This window comes from Henckelia pumila, chromosome 2, assembly GCF_033568475.1.
Source record: "Henckelia pumila isolate YLH828 chromosome 2, ASM3356847v2, whole genome shotgun sequence".
NCBI lineage: Eukaryota > Viridiplantae > Streptophyta > Magnoliopsida > Lamiales > Gesneriaceae > Henckelia > Henckelia pumila.
Window position 1 is genome coordinate 141,159,882 of NC_133121.1, and position 23,155 is coordinate 141,183,036.

At 28.9% G+C, this 23,155-nt stretch overlaps 1 long non-coding RNA gene across 1 annotated transcript; it reads left to right on the forward strand.

The window, feature by feature from the left end:
* The first annotated feature begins 8,143 nt into the window (after positions 1-8,143).
* Positions 8,144-9,155, forward strand: LOC140877083 (uncharacterized). The gene is made up of 3 exons (XR_012149230.1): positions 8,144-8,366; positions 8,458-8,570; positions 8,890-9,155. It is a non-coding gene; the product is annotated as an uncharacterized lncRNA (long non-coding RNA).
* The last annotated feature ends 14,000 nt before the right edge of the window (positions 9,156-23,155 follow it).

Below are 23,155 nucleotides of genomic sequence, written 5' to 3' on the forward strand. Positions count from 1 at the left end.
GCTGCTGCTGCACCTTCGTTCCATGGAGATGATGATGATGACGCCGAGTCCTGATGCTCGGTGTCGAAGGTATGAGTCCCTTGTTCTTTTTCTTGATTTTTAATCATTAGGGACAATGATTACATTAAGTTTGGGGGGGGGGGGAGAATTAGTTTTTGATTTAGTGATTTAGTTGTTTGGTTGATATTTGAGTAGTTAAATTTTATTGTGTGCTTTATAGATAAAATTTTTGTTGAGTTGAGTTGTTGTTGTTAGTGAAGTTGAATTGAGTTGAGAAAGAAATGGATGCATGGCCAATGAAAAATATTTTTATGCTGTAACTGAAATCCATGATTGTCTACCTGTCTGACAAATATTTTTGAAAAAATGGAACCAATTAGATTAACAATTTCCTATATACTCTGTTATTAATGCTTGAATCTGATTTTTGAGACATACAGACATAGATATGATTGAGGCATTGTTTGAAGTTTTTTGGGCCTAATTTTCATTGAATTTATCCTTAGTTGCCCATTTGAGCTACACGTATATTAGTACTTTGAGGTACGAAAATTCTGAATTTGTTGTGAAAATCATCTTTAACTGCTGATGATTATTCTTTTTCTGCACTGATTGAATTTGTATGATTTAATTGTGGATTGAGACTTGTCTAGAACTAGTTCGGACACTCTTCGAGGCGAAATACGGGAAAAACTGAGATTAGGAATGATTTAGGCAATTTTTCTGAATTTGTTTGAGCCTTTAAAGCTACCTATTAATATGTATCTCTAGTACCTTGTTTGAGCTTTATTGAAAATCGAATGGCATGCGTGTAAACGTGTGATTAACCCCCATTCGTTATTATTTCAAGGTCCTACATTGACTACCTGAATAGCCTATACACTATTTCCTACCTTTAAAAGGAGTAATTTGAATGCTAAAATGTTGTATGCTCCTAGTTTTATTTGTGAGAAAAAGGATTGGTGTGGTGGATGAATTGAAAAGAAAAAAAAAAAGAAAAAAAGGGTAGTAGAAAAAAGAGTTGAAAAATGTGGTAGAGAGTTGAAAAAGTTGTGAAAAAGTTGAGAAATGAAGTGAATTGAAATAGAAGTGAAATTGTGAATGAAAAAGGAGTCGTAATTGAGTTTGATAATGATAAATTACTCCTTATTTTGAATTCTTATCTTTCATTTGTAGCCGTGAGCCAGGCCTTACACTATAAGCTGAATAAGTCCTATTGACCGAGTCTCAGTTGTCCAATATACTAGTGGATAAGAGTTGCGAGAATTTAGCATATGGACTGTTGATTGATGCTTTTAATGATTATGAATTTTGATCGAAACATGCACACACTATTATTCGTTGCATTTACCTGATTGTGAGCGTTTTTGATAATTATCCTATTTTTGATCCCTTGCTACCTTGAAAAGACCTCATGATCTATGAATGTTTAAATTGAATTTGGAGAATGGTATTTTGAACTTGAGTTGCGGAGATTGTGAGTTTATGCGGTTATTATTTTGTGATTGGCTAAAACTTTTAAGTGTTAGTTGGGTGTGATATGATTGGATTTGATATGTTTGAAATCATTGATGAGACCATTGTTCCATAATATTTCTTGACTATTCTTGTTGGTTTGATAGAATGAGTTTTTGGAATTTATTAGTTTTGCTCGGGACTAGCAAAAGTCTAAGTTTGGGGGTATTTGATAAGTGTATTTTATACACTTAATTTATATATGATTTTAATTGTTAATTGCTTATTTTGAGCAGATTTATGTGGGTATGTTGTTGTTTTTGTGTTTGTAGGAAAGTATGGAATTTATGTGGAAAAGGAGGAAAAATGAGAAAAAAAGAGATCTGAGAGAAAATAATTAAAAGAATTGAGAAAGAAAAGAAGAAGAAAGAAAGAAAGAAAGAAACGATCAGACAAGAGAGAATGAATAGTGATGGGCTTTCCTTTATTGGGCTTAAGGATAGCGCTAACTTAGCGCTAAAGATTTGAAGGAGAAGCGCTATCGCGCTTGTCAAGGAAAGCGAGAAGATTGGAAGCCAGAGCCTCATGCGCGCCCTCCTGGTTTTTTAAGCGGGCGCTTGTCGCGGAGTTTGAGTTTGGAAATATTTTATCGGAAGGAAACTTCTATATTTTGTGGGCTTTTGAGTGGGCTTTTGGGAGATGATATAAAAGGCAATTTTTCATCAGACTAAGAGGGAGAGCCGCCGCAACAATTACAAGAGAAAATCAGAGATTGATCGAGAGATTTTGAAGGAATTTCTGGAGCTTAATTGAAGAACAAAGACGGGGTTTGATAGACCGGACACGGCGTCGACGACGGATTTGTTTCTTTTATCTTTTATTTTATTCTGAATATGTTTGGATTTATTATTTATTGTTTTCAGAATTTTATTATGAACTAATTTTTATAGTCTAGAGGTCGGATGGAACCTGGTGTAGACACTTTCTTGAATTCTTGATTTTATTGAATTGGATTTCTTCTAGATTAATTGTTTTTTCTAGAATTGATTGTCTTTTCAATTATCTGATCAATAATTGATTTGTAATATTTATTTGAAATCTGGCAATCGGGAGAAGAGATTTTGAATAGGACCATTGGAAAATACACTGTTAATTGTTTATATCGCTCGGGAGAGTGTATAATTTTAACAGAGCTTTTAAAGAGAACATTGTTTTGAATTGATCACTGCAAGTAAATTCTTAATAGGGATATTGGATTGAATTGTAGTTGATATATTTTATTCGGCACTCGGGAGAGGGAATAATACACGTAAGTGTTCTTGGCTATTAATTTTTTGAAATTCATGAAGATTAATTAATTAGGATTGATTGTTGTTGAAACCAGGTGAAATCTATACCTCTAGACCATTTTCTCTGATTGATTATTCCTGAAAGTTGTGTGTGTGTTATCGAAACTTCATTAATTATTTTATTTTTATTGCAAAAATCTTGATTATTAATTTTCTAGATAAAGTTTGGACTATTTTAATTACAAGTACTAAATATTTTCATTTTACTCCCTGTGGGATCGATATCTGAATTATTCACTATATTAAAACTTGACACTCGTACACTTGCGAGGAATTTTCACAACACCTTTCATAACATGCATCACACATTTTGTGATGCTAAGGATCCCATCTTTGGCTTTGAATTCATATCCAAGTTGATCCAGCATTCCAAGGGATATGAGATTCCTTTTTAAATCTGGGACAAACCTAACTTCAGATAAAGTTCTTATCATACCACTGCTCAATTTGAGTTTGACAGATCCGATGCCTTCTATTTTACATGCCAAGTTGTTTCCCATCAAGACTCTTCCACCATTAGTTTTGGTAAAGGTACTGAACCACTCCCTGCATGGAGTCATATGGAATGAGCATCCAGAATCCAAGATCCACTCTTGTTCAGGTTTATCAGTGCTCGCTAACAGAACATCGGCACTCTCATAGCCATCTTCTGCTAGTGCTACATCTCCTGAACTTGACTCTTTATCAGTGTTCCTTTTGTTCCTTTCCGGGCAATCCTTTCTGAAATGCCCTTCCTGGTTGCAAGTGAAACATCTCTTTTTGAATTTATTTTTCGATTTCGATCGAGACTTATATCTTGGTTTAAAATCTCCTCTGTCTGATCTTCCCCTGACATACAATCCTTCACTTTGATCACCGGTTTGAACTCCAGCCTTCTTGTTCAATTCCTTAGACATCAAGGTTGAATGTACTTCCTCCAAATTAGAGTATCTTTGCCATATATCATGGTATCTCTAAGATTGTCATATAACCATCAGGAAGAGAACTCAACAGCTGCATAGCTTGATCTTCATCTTCTATCTTAATCTTTATATTCTCAAGATCCAAAATGATTTTATTGAAATCATCAATATGATCTTCAATGGATTTACCATTCAACATCTTGAACGTATATAGCTTTTGTTTGAGAAAGATCCTATTTGCCAGAGACTTCGTCATGTAGAGATGCTCAAGCTTCAACCAAATCGCAGCAGCTGTAGTTTTTTTGAAATTTCACGCAGCACTTTGTCTCCTAGACTCAAGATCAGAGCGCTATGAGCTTTGGCAAGGATTTCCTTCTTGTCGACTCCTTTGATTTTCTCCGGCAAGTTGTCATCACCCAGGAGTGCATCTTCAACCCCATTTTGTACCAACAATGCTCTCATTTTTAGTCTCCATAAACTAAATCATTCTTTCCCGTGAATTTCTCGATGTTGAATCGCGTGGTACCCATCTTCAAACGAGGCTCTGATGCCAGTTTGTTGTTTATGTGTCAACTCACGATCGAGCAATATCACAGATTCAATGAACACTAACTGGAATGAGAAATGAGAAATCAAATGAACAAGAACACCAAGAAATATAGTGGTTCGGATTGAATATCCTACATCCACTTTCGCCTCGCCCAAGGCTCAAATCCACTAATCTTGATCGTAAATTGTTACAAGGAGATTACACCAAGAACACACTTGAATACAATGATATCAACTCCTATATCATTTAGATGAACATCATTCAAAAGAAAAAAAACTCAATCGATACAGATTGCTGCTTTGCTTGAAGAATTCTCAGGGGGTATTCTTTGTATTGTAGCAGTCTTGCATGTATATACTTTGCATGCAAGAAACCTTCAATAACCAACTCCCTTAACTGCTGCAATTCCGTTCAATTAGTTAGTACAGCTGCAATCCAGTGCATCATGGTCTTGATCCCATCGTGCACCTTAGTGCATGAACCAATCAATAGCTATATAGGTAATCCAACTTCACAAATCTCCACCTTGGATTTCCTATGAACCTCGGGCAAGACATCTTCCAGATTTAAGGAGTGACCTTAGTTTCCCCAACATTCAACTGATCAAGGCAATGTTGGAACTTTAGGATTGGAATGGGTTTGGTCAACATATCGGCAGGATTATGTTCAGTTGATATCTTATGCATATCAATCTTCCCTTGCTCCACCAAATCCCTTATGAAATGCAACCTGATGTCTATGTGCTTTGTTCTTTCATGATGCATGGGATTCTTGGTCAAGTGCAAGGCACTTTGGCTATCAGTGTAAACTTTAACACTGACATCTCTTCTCATGAGTTCTGTTAAGATACCCTTAAGCCAAATGCCTTCCTTTGCTGCTTCAGTAATTGCTAAATATTCTGCCTCTGTGGTAGATAGGGCCACTATGGCTTGTAATGTTGCTTTCCAGCTTACCACACATCCCTTGAACATGAAAATATAACCACTGATCGATCTTCTTCTATCAATATCATTTGAATAATCAGCATCTACATAACCAATCAATTCATCTGTAGTGTTATGTAAATTACCATATATCAAACCAGTAGACATAGTGGCTTTGATGTATCTTAGGATCCACTTCACAGCATTCCAATGAGCTTTCCCAGGTTTGCTCATAAATCTGCTTACAAGGCTAATGGCGTATGCTATATCAGGTCTTGTACAAACCATAGCATAGATTAGACTCCCTGTGGCATTAGAATATGGCATTAGAAAACCCTACTCCTGTAAACGCCTGAAGCGTTCTCTCCTTCGAAAGCCAGCTACCCGAAAGTTTTCCGATCAGTGCATGAGGATATGCTTTCTCCATCACAGCAGTCTCCTCCTCAGAAAGAAAATGTCAGGCTTGTTCTTATATAAAATCATCGGCTTAGCCTGTATAGAACCCTCACTTCCTTCTAAAAAACTTTTTCGAGTTCTCCAAAGAGAGGAAGCCAAGAAAGCAGCAACATAAGATATACGCCCCTTATCAGGAGGTTCATCGACCACATAAGCCCCATCACCGCCGACAGGAACGAAGCTAGGGTTGTCGTTCATATTTTTTCTACAAAGAAGTTGAACAAGTGATAAAAATATCAAATTTATTTATTTGCATATATATCACACAATTATATTATTTATAAATCATTACTTAATTATTTAGTATTAATTTAAAAAATTAATAATTAAATATTTAGTGATAAAATGAAATGAATAATAATAATTAAATTATTTATTTGAACATTTAAATATTAATGAAACAATAAAACAAATATTAAATTATTATTTATCCATTATTTATATTTATATAAAAAAAAGTATTAAAAAAATAAATTCATTTAATTCGGTACAAAAAGGAGGGAATTTGGGAATGTATAATTAGATGTTTAAAGATAATTGTTTTAAATTTGAGGATCGGAGATGACGGATAATTATCCCTCCCAAAATAGCAGATAAAGACATCCGTTTGCTAATTAAAGGGTTAATTAGAGGGTTTTTTTTACTAGAGTTCCTTGACTTTTTTCCCTTTAGAGTTTATGGGCTTGATAGATTAAAGGGTTAATTAAAGAACTTAGATGATCGATGGAGTCAATTAGTACTCTTGTAATAGTGTAATTTCTGCAACAAATACAATATCCATCCAATTTTTTAATAAAAAATCAAATTTATATTAAAAAAAATAGATTGATTAAATAAATTTATTTGTGATCAGTTATATTTATAAAAAAATTAGTTAACCTAAATAAACATATTTTGATAAATTTATTTTATATCATATATTTATCGAAATATGTTTATTTAGGTTAACTAATTTTTCTATAAATATAACTGATCACAAAAAAAATTATTTAATCAATTTAGCTTAATTTTTATTATAACACAAAATTTTTGATATTGTTTTTATTCACTTTAATATATATATATATATTTATTTATAATAATAATATGTATATGATTGATATATATTGACTTGATATATTTACGTAGTTTTAAAAATTTATTAACAACAACCAAAACTTTTTTTTCCGAATATTAAAATATGCGCGCTTTTAATTTTTTTTTTAAAAAAATAAATTATCATACACGAAATGCTTAAATATTTGTTAACATTTATACATGAATGTTAACTTAACAACATTGTGTAATCTATATATACATGTATGTTTAATATTTATCGGGTATTTTAATATTTTATTGAAATTATGATATATATTCTGTATATAAAAATATTTATACATATATGGTAAATATGCAATATTTTGTACTTTTTATGATTTTTTTTACATTAGAACCATGATCTAATCTATATATCAATGCATATTTAATATTTATCGGATATTTTAAATATTTATTGATATTGTGATACATATATATATAAATATATTCACACATACATGGTAAATTAGCAATATTATGTAATATATATTTTAAAAGTGCACTTTGATTTTAATTAGAAGTGTTTATAAATTAAAAAATATTATATATTTTTCAGACATGTGGATTTGAAATTTTTTTTTTATTTTTTAGAATATATATCATAAAAAATTTATATCAATTATATAATTAATATTAATTAGAAGTGTTTTTAAATTAAAAAATATTATATATTTTTTAGAACCATTAAATCCCCTAGTTATGCATGCGGGTTTACGTGACGAATTTTTTGGGCTTTATAGTATAGATATAGTATCTCATGATAATTATGACGTATTTTAAATTCATCCAATAAAGTGGTCATTTGGAATCCATTTTAATCCATCTAACTAATATGTAAATAATCAAGTTATGAATTTAAGATTTGTCAATGTTTAATTTTTAACACTAAAATTGTAATCGAAATCCATAGATCTGAAATACTTACATCCAAGCGCTAAGGATTCTTAATTTTTTTGCTTAGTGTTTCTTAATCAACCTATTCGTGACGTAATTTATGACCATTTAAGGTCATCTGCAATCACAAACACCATTTTTGTGCAAGTTTTGCACTAAAATAGTGTAATTTCTGCAACAAATACAACATCCATCTTCAGCCCATTTATTTCAAATCTTATACCAAAAATATATTCTCGGAATATTCTTTTGATTTTAATTATTTGCATATATATCACACAATTATATTATTTATAAATCATTACTTAATTATTTAATATTAATTTTAAAAAAATAAAATTAATAATTAAATATTTATTGACATCCAATTTCCCTTCTAGAGTTCTTGGGCTTTTTTCCGTTTTAGAGTTGTTTATGGGCTTGAAAGTTGAATAAATAAGAAATTTGATGATCGACAGAGTCAATCAGTACACTTTTTTCTTCTTTTTTTTTTTCTTTTCAGTCAAAAAAAAAAAAAGTTTGGAGATCGAGCACGACAAGACCCTCGTCTCTGCCACTCGTTGCGAAAAGATATCGGCAAATTGAATGTGTCGAATTTCGATGAACGAGGGGCAGAGACGAAGGTCCTGTCGTTCTTATTGATCATATTAATCAAGAATATATATTAACTGAGTTAAGGAAAGCTGCCGGTGGTCTTCGATTTCGACGTACAATTACAGATTAAAAGGGTCGATTTCTTTTTGCGAAGAATCTTGTTCGAGTAAAAGTGTTTCAAGATCGATTTCTTTAATTTTTCTTTTTCTTTTCTAGGCACTCTGATTAATTATTTTCATTCTTGGATTATATATAAGGATTGCAACTCGATCGTCCGATTCAGGGGGATGGCGAAAGATTTAATTGTACAACTCTCCGACGAGCTAGGAAGGGCATGTTCGCCGATCAAATTCCCCGGCGGCTTTAATCGGTACGTATATTTCGAAAGGCTTATTGGATTTTGCGTTAGTAGATTTTGAAAGCTGATTATATACATGAGGTTATATATGGATGAATTTCTTGCAAATAATTCTGATGTTTTCTGATCTATATATATCAGTGTTCAAAACAACATTTGTTTTGGTGTGTTAATTTTGTCCAGCAAATAATCCATGTACTTAAAAACTTTTGAGAGATCAAGCTAGCAATATTTATTGATATCATAACATTATTAATGTTTTTTTCAATTTTTTTTTCTGCCGATGCATAAATATATATATACTAATATTAATTGCATGTTATATATGCAGGCCCATTTCTGGTTCATAATGTAAGCTGGGGAATGGGAAAGGCGGAATTAATGCTCGATCGATCGGATGCATGGCTCCATGCACCACCTCCTCATATGCCTAAGTGCACTTGATATATAATTAATTAGGGAAAAGTTTGAATCATTCAAACGGATGAATAATTTTAAAATATTTTGTTTTGGATTTTTTGTGGGTGATTTTTTTTTTTTTTTACTTTATGTATGTTTTGTTCGGAACGGGATATATCTTGTTTGAAAAAAAATGTAATTGTGGGTGAATAAAATATTTGTTTAGTGTCTATTGAATAAAATATCATCATCATGAAGATACTAATTAGGGTACTTATAATTCTTCACCTTTTGAATTTTCACCAATCACAAACACTTGCTTAGAAAATATTTCTAGGAAAATTACAAATCTAGTCTTTGGAACCTTAAAATATTCATCTGAAAATAACTTTTATTATGGTGATTTTTTGTTTCATCCGAAAAACTTGAAAAAATATGGGAAAATGTTGAGTTTCTAGTGAAGTGGTTTGGTACAAATCCACCTTTATATTATTAACTTTTATATATAATAGTACACGAAGCCTATGCATTATGTGTATACAATAATGATCACAACACGCTACAAGAAAAAAGATAGTTTTGTTAAAGCTAGTGTTGGGTTGTGAAACACAAGAAATCTTGATTTTGATGTTAACAAAACTTGTTATTGTGTTTCTAACATATTTCATCAAATGTTGTAGTTAGTAGATCAAAGATGGAAGGTTTGAGCTGGAAATCAAAGTTCATCAAGCTGGCGCAGTTCAGTAAATCAATCATATCTCATAGCTCAGTGATCCAAATGACTTGAGGCCAAAACGGTTGGAAAGATTACTTAAATATCTACAAGTCATGTCTCTGGCCATATGAGTTAATTCGGACGTTATCAAAGTGAAAAAGTGGTCGCAACATCGAGCTGGATGCGAATCGGATCAAAGCTACAGCAACAAGATCAAACAGACCAGCTCTGGTATTTTAGCCATAACTTAAAGCTCGCTTATCCAAACAGGATGATTCAGTATGCGTTACGAATCTAAGACAATGAACTACAAATTATCTTCAAGAATCTCAATCTGAATCGGAGTGTAAGAAGCAGATAAAGCAGGATGAAGTTTCAAGATCTGCACAGAAATTCTGCAGAACATAATTTCTGACACAGCTTAGTATTTCGAGTATATCTCTCTCATACAAATTTGAAATCGAGCGATTCTTGATTCCGTGGAAATCCAAGAGAAAGATCTACAACTTTTATGTTCATTACCTTGCCCAAAAATTAGTAAATCAAGAGCTACAATCAAATGAACAGATCAGATCAAACATGGCCAAACCAGATCAAGTGAAGAAGACTAGATCGAAGTTGCTCTAACCAGATCAATTGAACCAGAACAGATCAAAGCTCGACCAGATCAAAGCTTGACCAGACCAGATGAGTTTGACCAAATCGAATCGGTCAAACCAGTCCGATGAACAGTAAAATCAGCTCAACTTCAGAAAATGGACAACAACTCAAATAGGACCGTTGCAACTTCAGAAAGTGTCCAGAAACATCTCAAACGGCCATATTATTGAATCTAACGTTCAAATAATTCTTGGAGCTTATAAATACAACACTTTGAAGATCAAACACAAGCTTTTGATGGGGATTAAAAGCATGGGCAGATTATAGAAGAAAAATAAGCTAGAATGAGAGCAAGCCCAAGGTGTGAGGAAGAAGATGAAAAGATGAGCTTTCAACGTTAAATCCTCTACACCAAACCCACTTTATAGAACACTCTTCCATGTTCAATATCTTTGTATATGAGTTGAAGAGAGCTCACTCACACACATACGAGAGGCATGCTTTGAAAGATTAGTTGAGTGAAAGTCTAAGCACAAAGACATTAAACATTGTGTTTGTAGTCTTGGCATAAGAGACGTTAAACAATATGCGGATTGTGAGGTTGAGGCCTACGATCGAGAGTGGCTAGGAGTTCTAGTTTAGGCATTGGATAAGTCCTAAATTGGATTGGGTTTGTACAAATGAGTTTGTATAAATCAAAGTCTTCTAGTGGATCCTTCCGAGGTGGAAGAAGGGGTGACGTAGGAGATTGAGCTCCAAACATCCATAAACAAATTCGTGTCTATTTGTTTATCGCATTTACATTATTATTGCCACTGTTTTTAGAAAGCATCGTTGAAGCATTTTAAGTGTTCTTCATAGACCAAAATATTACACACAAAGTGTTAGATAAAATGCTTCAACCAAACTGTTTTTATTATTTCAACTTGCATTCTTTCAAATGATTTATAAAATGTTTATTCGGTTTCTACGAAGGATTATTTCGAGTGTATTCCGCTTGATTTGAAAACCAAACTCGATATAATTTATCGATGCTCGGTTTATTTTTTAACATTTCAAGAACGAGCTATTGCAGCTCTAAAATATTTTTAAGTGTGTATTCACCCCCCTCTACACACGTATTTCGATCCTAACAGCTAGTGTTGTAAAAAAGTCCGCTCAATGACAAAGCTTTTTTCGCGTTGTCTTTTCTTAAAAAGACAACATTTTTTCTCAACGACAACGCTTTTTTCACGTTGTCTTTTTGAGAAAAGACAACGCGAAAAAGAAGTTGACAACGCATAAAAAGCGTTGTCGTTGAGCGGATTTTTTTTACAACACTAGCTTTAACAACGCTTTAAATCCCATACGACAACATTTAAAAAGCGTTGTCTTTTTTCAAATAAAAATAAATAAATTTTAATTCACAAATTTTCTATATTATAAATCACTCAAAATTCAATAATTTGTAAAATAAAATTTAATAAACAATCTTCAAATATTATATATCATTCACATATAAAAAATAATCGAACTCTAAATCAACTAACAATAGAAAAAAAAACTATGCATTAATCTCGAAAAACTTTGATTCTTCCTTCAACGCATGTTAGCATCCCGAGCTTTCATAAAAACCGCAACAATCTATTTTTCTTTAATTCGTAACTCTATAATGTAAATTATTAAATATAAAAACAAACATAAAACAAATATGAATATATCAAAATTAAAATTAATTAACTTAATCACATATGCAGTAGAGAACAGTAACTACGAATTACGAAGTAGATGTTTTCAAATATTTATATATTTCATATTAAAATGAACGGTACGATGAAAATTATGATTTAAAAAAATAATTAATCAAAGGCAAACAAACATGTGAAAAAGTTAGCCAACATGTTAAAAAAATGTGAAAATAAAGTTATGAAGGAATTAGTTATATTTACATGGGATCCAAGTTAGCCAACATGTGAAAGAAATATGAAAAGAGAAGTAAAATGAGAAAGGAAAGTTGGGGTCTTCAAACAAACGATTTTTTTAGCCCTCTAAGTTGATGTATGCAGTTTTTGAAACGTCCCGTAAATTTTTTTAAAAAACAAATAGTGATGCTACATATACACCCATACATATATATATATATATTTATACATAAAATAGTTTTTCATAAAATATAATACATAATATAACCGTTTGCATGCAATTTATTTAAATACTCAAGCATAACTAAAATCTCATGCATGCAAGTTTTATAACGTAAATAAGTAAGTCATACTCCATCGTCAAATCCCATGCATACACTACAATCTCAATTAAACCATACAAATCAGTGAAAAATGGTAATCATGTCCGGAAATAAAATGATTTATAAAAATCCCATAATAAATCGTATCATAAAAAAGCAATGGTCACGGGTGCTAGCTGTCATGGATGCTAGGAAATACTCACCACTAGTAGGACCACATCCTCAACTATAATATCATCTTCACCTGCACTATTTAAATATAATGAGCCTAGAGGCTCATCATGTTCTATCAAGTACTAACAAATATCATATAATAAGATCACATGCAAACACGTATCATACAAAATATCAGGAAGGTGTTTTATGCATGCATGCTCGTAAAACATATGTGTACTTCTGATTCGTAAACATAATTATATGGTTCAATTATATATGTCAAAACGAAATCGAAAAAAACAAGATTCTTATTAGATTAATATTTTATTTATATTTTTATTTATATTATGTATTTTATAAGATGATTTAGTGTAATAATATTTTGAATAAGTTTTAGTTGATTTTTTTTATTTAATTCGTTTAAATTTTAAACGTTTTTTGAAAAAATATGTAAATCATAATATATTATATTTTAAAAAATATTTTTATTGTTTGTTAAATAAGGGTTTTTTTATTTTTAATTTAAAAAAATTAAAATATTTTCTAATGTGCTGAAATTCGTTGTTGCTGAGAGTGGACGATAAATTGTAGCGTCCGCACGCGCACGAGGACTTGCAATTTGCAGGTCCCCATGTTTAATCTTTTTTTTGTTTGTTTTTTTAATTAGTTGTATAATTAATAATATTTTGTTAAATTATTTTATATTTAGTATTAGTATGATAATTGTTTTCTCAAAAATATAAATTTTAATTTTAATTTTCAAATTTGATGACCGGGCTGAAAAATTATTAAGAAAACAAAACAAAAAATTTACGATTAAAAAATTTTGATTGATTAAACAAATTTGTTTTGATGAGATATATTTATAAAAAAAATTAATTAACCTAAATAAACATATTTTCATTAAATTTATTTTATATTATATTTTTCAAATATAAATTTTTTTTAACTTAAATTTTGGTTAGCGGAGTTATATATTTATTTTAATTCATTTGAATTTGTGGAGGTCCCTCTGTTATGTGGATAAACCTAGATGAGTTAATTCAGATATATTCGGGCTGAATTGATACAAAAATGCTATTAGAAAATTTCTCAGCCCGAACTCCAGCCAAAACAAAATCATCTCAAAATTTGTGAACTCGAACCGAACTGAATATATCCAAATTAATCCTCTAGGTTTATCTACATAACTGAAGGACTTGCAGAGATCCTAAAGAATTAAAATAAGTCAATAACTCCGCTAACCAATTTTTTAATAAAAAATAAAATTTATATTAAAAAAATAAATTGATTAAATAATTTTTTTTGTGATCAGTTATATTTATAGAAAAATTAGTTAGCCTAAATAAACATATTTCGATAAATATATGATATAAAATAAATTTATCAAAATATGTTTATTTAGGTTAACTAATTTTTCTATAAATATAACTGATCACAAACAAATTTATTTAATCAATTTATTTTTTTACCATAAATTTTTAATTTTTGTCTCTAAATAATTTTTTAGCTGGCTCCAAATTCAGAGTTTTGAGAAAAAAATTATCATATCAATAATAAATAAATGATGATTTCAGAAAATATTATTAATTATATAATTTATTGAAAAGCAAAAACTTAAAAAAATGTTGCATATGAGGACTTTGTGATCAATTATATTTATTGCATTTACTTTACTTTTGCTACTGTTTTTAAGATGCATTGTTGAAGTATTTTATGCGTTCTTCATAGTATACAAAGTGTTTGATAAAATGATTCAACCAAATTATTTCTACATTTTGAAATTTCATCGTTTTCAAATGATTTATAAAATGTTTAATCGGTTTCTACGAAAGATTATTTTGAATGTCTTCCACTTGGTTTTAAAATCAAACACGATTTAATTCATCCGTGCTCAATATTTCAAGGATCGAGTTATTGTAGCTTCAAAATATTTTTAAACTTGTCTATTTTTCCCCCAAAACCGATCCTATAAAATTTATTTGAAGGAAACGAGATATAACAAATAAAACACTCAAAGAAAATGAGAAAACAAAATCGTCGAACCAAAAAACCATACCACGAAACCATCCCCTCCGGCTCCTAATATGATTCAATTGCACCTGTCTTATGTTATTCCCTTACCTTTTCTTGTCAGCACCCACGATTCCTAGTATTAAGTTATCGACATATCATGCGTAATAATCACTTTGTTAGTTTGTCGATATAATTCTCTAGGTAAGAAAACATTCTTCACATTTATCTGCCACAACATGCGTTCAGATGAACTCGCTCTAGATACCAACCATTTATATAAGATTCATATGTAGTTAGGAATAAATTAATATTTTTTAAAAAATAGAAATAAAAGAGAAAAGGCCAGGATGCTCCTCGTTTCAGGAAAATGGGAGGAGCTCTTTGCATTTTTCATCATGATAACCCAGTCACGAGGTTTCAGTGGAGACTCATGATATACTTCTCTTGCATAATATTTTGCAAGGAGTACTCTGGCTAGGTTTGACATCGAAAAATAATTCGTTATTTTAGAACCATTAAATCTCCTAGTTATGCATGCGGGTTTACGTGACGAATTTTTGGGCGTTATATTTTAGATACTAGTATTTCACCCGTGCGATACACGGATTATATATCATGTATAATGTGGTTAAATTGGATAATATAAAAATTTTGAATATAAAATTAAAATGTAACAAAATTTAATTCTACAATAAGTAATAATAATTTTAAAAAAATTTAAAAACAAAAATATGTCGTGCGATGTACGTGATGTTATTTTATACAATTAATGATAAAAAATAGTAAGATTGAACAATTAAACGAACATAGATAGAACATAAAAATAAATCACAAAAAATTTATGTATACCTCAATATCTTACAATATGTTCCATCGTGTGATATCTTGTTTGTTTTGATATGGAGGTAGATCTTAACAACATACTAACTGTAACTTCAGCGTTCAATGCTAGTTTGAATGGTCTAGTTCACGAATAAAATTAAACAAATGTGTCATATTGGTTTGCAATTGATGGATGACTATTTTATTGAAGTTGATCATGTTAGATAATATTTTTTTTCATGTAAACTATATTTATACTTTAAGTTTAGTCAAACCAATATTGAAAATGCTCGGTCATTTTTGTTAAGTTTTAAAATTTTTAATTGTGTGCAGGAAAATCATGGTTGTTTTTTCGAATTTTAGAGATGGAATTTTCAATTTTTTTGGAAAGAAAATATTGTATATGTATATATATAAATATGTGAAAGTATTACGTGTGATTTTTTTTTCGAATATTAAAATATGCGCGCTTTTAATTTTTTTTTTTAAAAATAAATTATCACACACGAAATGCTTAAATATTTGTTAACATTTATACATGAATGTTAACTTAACAACATTGTGTAATCTATATATACATGTATGTTTAATATTTATCGGGTATTTTAAATATTTTATTGATATTACGATATATATTTTGTATATAAAAATATTTATACATATATGGTAAATATGCAATATTTTGTATTTTTTATGATTTTTTTTACATTAGAACCATTATCTAATCTATATATCCATGTATATATAATATTTATCGGATATTTTAAATATTTATTGATATTGTGATACATATATATATAAATATATTCACACATACATGGTAAATTAGCAGTATTATGTAATATATATTTTAAAAGTGCACTTTGATTTTAATTAGAAGTGTTTTTAAAATAAAAAATATTATATATTTTTCAGACATGTGGATTTGAATTTTTTTTTATTTTTTAGAATATATATCATAAAAAATTTATATAAAGTATATAATTAATATTAATTAGAAGTGTTTTTAAATTAAAAAATATTATATATTTTTTAGAACCATTAAATCCCCTAGTTATGCATGCGGGTTTACGTGACGAATTTTTCGGGCGTTATAGTATAGATATAGTATCTCATGATAATTATGACGTATTTTAAATTCATCCAATAAAGTGGTCATTTGGAATCCATTTTAATCCATCTAACTAATATGTAAATAATCAAGTTATGAATTTAAGATTTGTCAATGTTTAATTTTTAACACTAAAATTGTAATCGAAATCCATAGATCTGAAATACTTCCATCCAAGAGCTAAGGATTCTTAATTTTTTTGCTTAGTGTTTCTTAATCAACCTATTCGTGACGTAATTTATGACCATTTAAGGTCATCTGCAATCACAAACACCATTTTTGTGCAAGTTTTGCACTAAAATAGTGTAATTTCTGCAACAAATACAACATCCATCCAATTTTTTTATTTTTTCTACGAAGAAGTTGAACAAGTGATAAAAATATCAAATTTAATTATTTGCATATATATCACACAATTATATTATTTATAAATCATTACTTAATTATTTAGTATTAATTTAAAAAAAATTAATAATTAAATATTTAGTGATAAAATGAAATGAATAATACTAATTAAATTATTTATTTGAACATTTAATTATTAATGAAACAATAAAACAAATATTAAATTATTATTTATCCATTATTTATAATTATATAAAAAAAGTATTAAAAAAATAAATTCATTTAATTCGGTGCAAAAAGGAGGGAATTTGGGAATGTATAATTAGATGTTTACAGATAATTGTTTTAAATTTGAGGATCGGAGATGACGGAAAATTATCCCTCCCACAATAGCAGATAAAGACATCTGTTTGCTAATTAAAGGGTTAATTAGAGGGTTTTTTTTTTACTAGAGTTCCTGGGCTTTTTTCCCTTTAGAGTTTATGGGCTTGATAGATTAAAGGGTTAATTAAAGAACTTTGATGATCGATGGAGTCAATTAGTACTCTTGTAATAGTGTAATTTCTGCAACAAATACAACATCCATCCAATTTTTTAATAAAAAATAAAATTTATATTAAAAAAATAGATTGATTAAATAAATTTATTTGTGATCAGTTATATTTATAAAAAAATTAGTTAACCTAAATAAACATATTTTGATAAATTTATTTTATATCATATATTTATCGAAATATGTTTATTTAGGTTAACTAATTTTTTTATAAATATAACTGATCACAAAAAAAAATTATTTAATCAATTTAGCTTAATTTTTATTATAACACAAAATTTTCGATATTGTTCTTATTCGCTTTAATATATATATATATATATATATATATATATATATATATATATATATATATATAATATGTATATGATTGATATATATTGACTTGATATATTTACGTAGTTTTAAAAATTTATTAACAACAACCAAAACTTTTTTTTTCGAATATTAAAATATGTGTGCTTTTAATTTTTTTTTTAAAAATAAATTATCATACACGAAATGCTTAAATATTTGTTAAAATTTATACATGAATGTTAACTTAACAACATTGTGTAATCTATATATACATGTATGTTTAATATTTATCGGGTATTTTAAATATTTTATTGATATTATGATATATATCTGTATATAAAAATATTTATACATATATGGTAAATATGCAATATTTTGTATTTTTTATGATTTTTTTTACATTAGAACCATGATCTAATCTATATATCCATGTATATTTAATATTTATCGGATATTTTAAATATTTATTGATATGGTGATACATATATATATAAATATATTCACACATACATGGTAAATTAGCAATATTATGTAATATATATTTTAAAAGTTCACTTTGATTTTAATTAGAAGTGTTTTAAATTAAAAAATATTATATATTTTTCAGACATGTGGATTTGAATTTTTTTTTATTTTTAGAATATATATCATAAAAAATTTATATCAATTATATAATTAATATTAATTAGAATTGTTTTTAAATTAAAAAATATTATATATTTTTTAGAACCATTAAATCCCCTAGTTATTCATGTGGGTTTACGTGACGAATTTTTCGGGCTTTATAGTATAGATATAGTATCTCATGATAATTATGACGTATTTTAAATTCATCCAATAAAGTGGTCATTTGGAATCCATCTAACTAATATGTAAATAATCAAGTTATGAATTTAAGATTTGTCAATGTTTAATTTTTAACACTAAAATTATAATCGAAATCCATAGATCTGAAATACTTTCATCCAAGCGCTAAGGATTCTTAATTTTTTTGCTTAGTGTTTCTTAATCAACCTATTTGTGACGTAATTTATGACCATTTAAGGTCATCTGCAATCACAAACATCATTTTTGTGCAAGTTTTGCACTGAAATAGTGTAATTTCTGCAACAAATACAACATCCATCTTCAGCCCATTTATTTCAAATCTTACACCAAAAATATATTCTCGGAATATTCTTTTGATTTTAATTATTTGCATATATATCACACAATTATATTATTTATAAATCATTACTTAATTATTTAATATTAATTTTAAAAAAATAAAATTAATAATTAAATATTTATTGACATCCAATTTCCCTTCTAGAGTTCTTGGGCTTTTTTCCGTTTTAGAGTTGTTTATGGGCTTGATAGTTGAATAAATAAGAAATTTGATGATCGACGGAGTCAATTAGTACACTTTTTTCTTCTTTTTTTTTTTTTTTCTTTTCAGTCAAAAAAAAAAAAAAAAATGTTTGGAGATCGAGCACGACAAGACCCTCGTCTCTGCCACTCGTTGCGAAAAGATATCGGCAAATTGAATGTGTCGAATTTCGATGAACGAGGGGCAGAGACGAAGGTCCTGTCGTTCTTATTGATCATATTAATCAAGAATATATATTAACTGAGGAAAGGAAAGCTGCCGGTGGTCTTCGATTTCGACGTACAATTACAGATTAAAAGGGTCGATTTCTTTTTGCGAAGAATCTTGTTCGAGTAAAAGTGTTTCAAGGTCGATTTCTTTAATTTTTCTTTTTCTTTTCTAGGCACTCTGATTAATTATTTTCATTCTTGGATTATATATAAGGATTGCAACTCGATCGTCCGATTCAGGGGGATGGCGAAAGATTTAATTGTACAACTCTCCGACGAGCTAGGAAGGGCATGTTCGCCGATCGAATTCCCCGGCGGCTTTAATCGGTACGTATATTTCGAAAGGCTTATTGGATATACATAAATATAATAATGTTTTACGTTCACTAAAACAAGTAAGATTTTAGATTTTGAAAGCTGATCATATACATGAGGTTACATATGCAGGACGAATTTCTTGCAAATAATTCTGATGTTTTCTGATCTATATATATCAGTGTTCAAAACAAGATTTGTTTTGGTGTGATGATTTTGTCCTGCAAATAATCCATGTACTTAAAAACTTTTGAGAGATCAAGCTTGCAATATTTATTGATATCATAACATTATTAATGTTTTTTTCAATTTTTTTTTATGCCGATGCATAAATATATACTAATATTAATTGCATGTTATATTTATGCCGCCTGCTTTGTGGTCTTCGCCTTGGTTCTTGCTGTGGTTCCGGAGAGCAGTGCGTCTAATCCCCGGAATCCCTTTGTGTTACTCACGTTTTGTTGTTGGTTTGGTTTCCCTGTTGTGTTTTGTATTTTTGCAGGTGTAACGTACTAAGCAGGCGGCGGATCGGACGATGATTTCCCAACAAGGCCCATTTCTGGTTCATGCACCGTCACTTTGAGAGGCATGTAATGTAAGCTGGGGAATGGGAAAGGCAGAATTAATGCTCGATCGGATGGCTCCATGCACCACCTCCTCATATGCCTAAGTACTGCACTTGATATATAATTAATTAAGGAAAAGTTTGAATCATTCAAACGGATGAATAATATTAAAATATTTTGTTTTGGATTTTTTTTTTTTTTTTACTTTATGTATGTTTTGTCCGGAACGGGATATATCTTGTTTGAAAAAAATGTAATTGTGGGTGAATAAAATATTTGTTTAGTGTTTATTGAATAAAATATCATCATCATCAAGCTACTAATTAGGGTACTTATAATTCTTCACCTTTAGAATTTTCACCAATCACAAACACTTGCTTAGAAAATATTTCTAGGAAAATTACAAATCTAGTCTTTGGAACCTTCAAATATTCATCTGAAAATAACTTTTATTATGCTGATTTTTTGTTTCATCCGAAAAAACGTGAAATAGATGGGAAAATGTTGAGTTTCTAGTGTGAGGAATAAGTCGTTTGGTACAAATCCATCTTCATATTAATGTGGAGGTCCCTCTGTTCTGCGGATGAACCTAAATGAGTTAATTCAGATCTATACAGGCTGAATTGATACAAAAATGCTATTAGAAAATTTTTCAAACCGAACTCCAGCCAAAACAAAATCATCTCAAAAATTGTAAACTCGAACCGACCTTAATATATCCGAATTAATTCTTTAGGTCTATCCACTGAACTGAAGGACTTGCAGAGATCCAAAAGAATTAAAATAAGTCAATAACTCCACTAACCAATTTTTTTAATAAAAAATAAAATTTATATTAAAAAAATAGATTGATTAAATAAATTTGTTTGTGATCAGTTATATTTATAAAAAAAAATTAGTTAATCTAAATAAACATATTTCGATAAATATATGATATAAAATAAATTCCTAAACTGGTCCAATAAGAATTTAACCCAACATGACCTAACCCATTAATTCTCATGGACCCCCGGGCCCATGAAAAACTAATGGGCTCACTAAAACATTAATCAAGTCCATTAAATTACTAAACTCATAAATTAATCTATTAATTATAAATTAGTCCATTAACCTAAAAATTAGACCATTAAATTACTATGCTCGACATAACTTGGCCCAATAATTCTCATGGATCAGACGGCCCATGACAAATTAGTGGGCTCACGTCAGTAATTAATTAAACCCATATTTACCATTAAACTAGTACAATTAATTATATAGACCAAGCTCAAGCCCATTAATTACTAACTTAAACTCTTAATTAATTTAAAATAAAATACCCTAGCCCAACTAATATAACCCGAACCCGGACCAAACTAACTTGACCCATAATATTTTAAACCCGACCCAAACCCAAAAACCCAAGCCCGGTCCACTTAAACACAAGACACAACCCTAGCATTCCTCTCCTTAAGCCCAACTCGCGGCAGCCCTAAGCAGTTTAGTCGTATTCAAGATGAGTTTTAAAAAGTTATGTGATATTCAAACTTGACTTTTAAAAACTCTTTAAAAGTTTAGAGGTATTCAAAATATCGATAGACTTTTAAAAATTCCATGAAATTCTATTAAATACAATAATTAAAGCCTAAGATACAACAATAAAAAGTCAATAATTGTGTTTGGTTTAACCTAAATAATTGGATTGACATTTTCAAACTCCAAAACTTTTTTTTTTCATTTCTATAAAATATTCTATATATAATATTATTCTCATACATACTTATTATATTAAAAATAATATATATACAGTTTCAATATATATATATATATATATATATATATATATATATAAACATATTTTTATATTTCTAAAATAAAATAAAATTTTTTATCTTTCAGAATTTTTTGAATTTTATTTACAAAACCGCACGAGATTTAAAATCATATTTATTAAAAAATTTAAATAAATATTATAATACACGACATAAAATTATAATATTTTATTGATTATAAAGTGAAAATAACAATAATTATTTTTTATGATTAAGTTATTATTTATTATATAAAATTTGTTGTTTTAATTATTTTCTATAATTTTTTTTAATCTGTAGCTTAATTTTTATTATAAAACAAAATTTTCGATATTGTTTATATATATATATATATATTTATATTTGTACATATGTATTTATAATAATAATATGTATATGTTTGATATATATTGACTTGAAATATTTACGTAGTTTTAAAAATTTATTAACAAGAATGTGTGTGTGTGTGTATATATTATATAAATAAAAATACTATACAAAATTAAATATATTCAAATTTTATATGATTATATTAATTTCTTAATTACAATAAATTTAATACTATTTATCAATTTTTGTCAACCAAAATCATCAGTAAAAATTATTTACATTGATAGATAAAAATATTTTAAAGAAATATAATTATTTAAAGAGATATAAATAGAAGTTATTGATACTCGATAAATAATTTTAAGAAATAAATCAAAATCAAAATCATGAATTACAAAATTCATAGGATTCTAGAAAAAGTTTACAAAAGTCATGAAAAATAAAACTGCAAGATTCTGTGAAAATTTTTAAAAGTCTGTGGATTTTATAAAAGTCTGTAAAAAGCTATCAACTCCATAAAAGTCTGTCATTTAAAAAAGTCATTAAATTTTCGCAACGAATACACCTCCCTTAGCCAACATCAAGGTGGTTCTAACCCAACAAATTTGACCTTAAACCGAGCCCTGTAGAAGGAGAACAAACCGAAACAACATATCCCCTCTGTTGTTGTGCGCGTAGAACGTGACTGCTGAATTCCGGCCATTCGGCCCCAAACTCCGGCCATCAACGGACATAGAACCATCGTTAAGACCTTCCTTAAGGTCTTGGGGTTCTAACACA